Raw genomic sequence first — 4,188 nt, forward strand, 5'->3', positions numbered from 1 at the left:
TCATCCCTAGTTTATGTAATTTCTCTTTGTAATTTAACCCATGATCTCCTGGTGGTTGATGAGACATAGCAGACAGACATGGGTCGAGAGGAGCGGATACAGCAAGCAATTAGAGACAGCAAATCAGAACAGACATAGCAGAACAGGGGGAATTACATCTTCAAAATGAAGCAGAGTGAGAGGATTGGCAAGGTGAGTGTATTGAAGTGGATCTAAAGTGTGTCAAAAATTAAAATTTATGCTCCTAAACATTTCTGTGTTCCCATTGAATGATCTGGTCCAATGTAGGATGGGTCTCACTGGAACCATTTAAAATGGCTGTTTAAGAGGCCTGCACAGAACAAGTTAGTAACTGAATTCATTAACATTATCATAAAATTGCAGACACGTAAAAATGCTGACCCAATAATTTCTTATTCTGTCTCAATCAAAATCCCCAGCTGAACTGAATTCTTATCAGCAAGCTCTCGTCATTCCTTTGTTTGTAATTAAAGACAGGAAATCTTTTTGATTCCAAGTTATTAATCATATTGACAGAGCTTAAATATTGCTAAAAGGAAACCAGTCAAAGCTTTTCATCTTACACTCAAATAAAGATGATACGAGAAACAGACTTGAAAAAGAGACAACAATTTATAAAATCTATTACTATGATCTACTGAATGTCTGTGTTCATGGGTGAATATACAAATTGGGATTCCTGCAGTTCCACATGCTACAAGGTCAATTTTATTGGCCAAAGTTAAAAATCACACAACATCAGGCTATGGTCCAACAGGTTTATCTGGAAGCACTAGCTTTCGGACTATTGTGTGATTTTTAACTTTGTCCACCCCAATCCAACACTGGCACTTCCACATCATGGCTACAATCTCATTGGCAACATTGTGCATAGGGCCCTAGTCATCTGTTCACCTTGAAAGCTTGACTTTGGAGATAGGGTGTGTCAAATCTACTCAAACCAAATCATTATTCACTGAATGTGGCAGAAACTCATGAAAGAGCCTTGTGTACCATTGAGCAAGTCCTAGGTCACTGTGGAAGGGGAGGTATCTCAAAACATTTAACACCAGATGAAGATAGCTATCGCATGATGCTATATGCAGTAAAGCCAGAAATGGTTTTCTCCGTGAACAAGATGCTGCATTTTGCCAACCATACAAATGAATAATGTGGTATATGAGTTTCAGTGCTGGTGTGATGCCAGTTAGTTAAGCCATGCATCTCAAGTTCAAAATACTCCAGATTATGATAACAGTGATCCAGAAAACCAAGATCATCAGTCAGGCTCACAATGTGATGCATTTTTGTGTGCTGGAAGCTACATATATTAACACATACAACCCTATTTTACATAGGCAAAAGGAATTTGTACATACATTACATGACTTCTATGGAAAAGAGATAATGCTGACCTCCCATTTCTGCTGCATTCTCATAGCAAACCTTGACCAGTCACAATCTAGCTTCCTGGTCTGAGAATTAAGATTGATAGTCAACTCTTCTTAATGTGTCTCCATACCAACGATGACCAACTTCCCCTTCTAGGGTAATCTGGGGTAGACTGGTCACTACTCGAAGCAGAAAGTGGTCAACAAGGAACGTTTTGTTAGATTTTGCTATATACAACCCAGTCAGCACCTTTGTCTAATGTTATATAAATTGTTGTCCGTTTCTGCAAGCCTATTTCATGTTTCATAGTTCTGATGAATGGAAGATAAAAAGTCTTAGTTTCTGGCATCCTTTTAGCAATGCTTAAATGTTGTTGACATTAAGTTCACTGCTCTCTAAGTTTTTAAATATGGAAGGCCTAAAAATGGCTTGGGAGAGATGAAAGAATTTGATAGTATGGCTAAAGCATAAAATGTTCTGATGCGTTTTGTACTAAAAAATGGCAAAAACCAGCATTCAATTTCATTTACAGAGGGATAGAATTAAACAAGAGAGGTTATGTTAAATTTATACTTGGACTAATGTGAATGGTTCTTTATAAAAACAGGATAAAGGAACTGAGGAAGGTGTAAAAAAGATTTACAAGAATGATACCAGAATCAAGAGGGTATAGAGAACAGGAAAGACAGGACTGGCTGGACCTTAATTCACAGGAAAGACCAGATTCGGGGTGACCTGATGGAGGTGTATATGTTTATGAAAGAGTTTAGAGTCACAGAGTCATACAGATGTACAGCATGGAAACAGACCCTTCGGTCCAACCCGTACATGCTGACCAGATATCCCAACCCAATCTAGTCCCCCCTGCCAGCACCCGGCCTATATCCCTCCAAACCCTATTTTTATACCCATCCAAATGCCTTTTAAATGTTGCAATTGTACCAGCCTCCACCATATCCTCTGGCAGCTCATTCCATACATGTATCTCCCTCTGTGTGAAAACGTTGCCCCTTAGGTCTCTTTTATATCCTTCCCCTCTCACCCTAAACCTATGCCCTCTGGCTCTGGACTCCCCCACCCCAGGGAAAAGACTTTGCCTATTTACCCTATCCATGCACCTCATAATTTTGTAAACCTCTATAAGGTCACCCCTCAGCCTCTGACACTCCAGGGAAAACAGCCCCAGCCTGTTCAGCCTCTCCCTGTAGCTCAAATCCTCCAACCCTGGCAACATCCTTGTAAATCTTTTCTGAACCCTTTCAAGTTTCACAACATCTTTCCGATAGGAAGGAGATCAGAATTGCATGTAATATTCCAAAAGTGGCCTAAGCAATGTCCTGTACAGCCGCAACATGACCCCCCAACTCCTGTACTCAATACTCTGACCATTAAAGGAAAGCATACCAAACTCCTTCTTCACTATCCTACCTACCTTCGACTCCACTTTCAAGGAGCTATGAACCTGCACTCCAAGGTCTCTTTATTCAGCAACCATTAAGGGTATAAGTCCTGCTAAGATTTGCTTTCCCAAAATGCAGCACCTCGCATTTATCTGAATTAAATTCCATCTGCCACTTCTCAGCCCATTGGCCCATCTGATCAAGATCCTGTTGTAATCTGAGGTAACCTTCATCGCTGTCCACTACACCTGCAATTTTAGTGTCATCTGCAAACTTACTAACTGTACGTCTTATGCTTGCATCCAAATCATTCATGTAAATGACAAGAAGAAGAGGGCCCAGCACCGATCCTTGTGGGTTCCAGTCTGAAAAACAACCCGCCACCACCACCTTCTGTCTTCTACCTTTGAGCCAGTTCTGTATCCAAATGGCTAGTTCTTCATGTATTCCGTGAGATCTAACCTTGCTAACCAGTTTGCCATGGGGAACCTTGTCGAACGTCTTACTGAAGTCCATATAGATCACATCTACTGCTCTGCCCTCATCAATCCTCTTTGTTACTTCTTCAAAAAACTCAATCAAGTTTGTGAGGCATGATTTCCCATGCACAAAGCCATGTTGACTATCCCTAATCAGTCCTTGCCTAACCAAATACATGTACAGCCTGTCCCTCAGGATTCCCTCCAACAACTTGGCCATCACCACCGTCAGGCTCACCGGTTTATAGTTCCCTGGCTTGTCTTTACCACCCTTCTTAAACAGTGGCACTACATTAGCCAACCTCCAGTCTTCCGGCACCTCACCTGTGACTATAGATAATACAAATATCTCAGCAAGGGCCCATCACTTCTCTAGCTTCCCACAGAGTTCTAGGGTACACCTGATCAGGTCCTAGGGATTTATCCACCTTTACCCATTTCAAGACATCCAGCACTTCCTCCTCTGTAATATGGATATTTTGCAAGGTGTCACCATCTATTTCGCTACTTTCTATATCTTCCATATCCTTTTCCACAGTAAATACTGATGCAAAATACTCATTTAGTATCTCCCACATTTTCTGCGGTTCCACACAAAGGCCGCCTCGTTGATCTTTGAGGGGCCCTATTCTCCTTTTGTCCTTAATGTATTTATAAAATCCTTTTGGATTCTCCATAACTCTATTTGCCAAAGCTACTTCATGTCCCCTTTTTGTTTTTAGGTTGGATGCTGAGAAAATCTTTCCACTTGTGGGTGAGATGGGATGTCAGAAGCATAAATATAAAATAGTCACCAACAAATCCAGTATAGAATTCTGCACATCTTGGCCCACCTAACTCAGCCTTGAATAAATTCAGTGACCAAGCTTTCACAGGTGAAAAGACAAAGACCCCTTGAGAGAATAAAAAGTCTCCAC

Source organism: Chiloscyllium plagiosum, unplaced genomic scaffold, assembly GCF_037043375.1.
Source record: "Chiloscyllium plagiosum isolate Xiang-an unplaced genomic scaffold, Cpla_swu_hap1 HiC_scaffold_18, whole genome shotgun sequence".
Lineage (NCBI taxonomy): Eukaryota > Metazoa > Chordata > Chondrichthyes > Orectolobiformes > Hemiscylliidae > Chiloscyllium > Chiloscyllium plagiosum.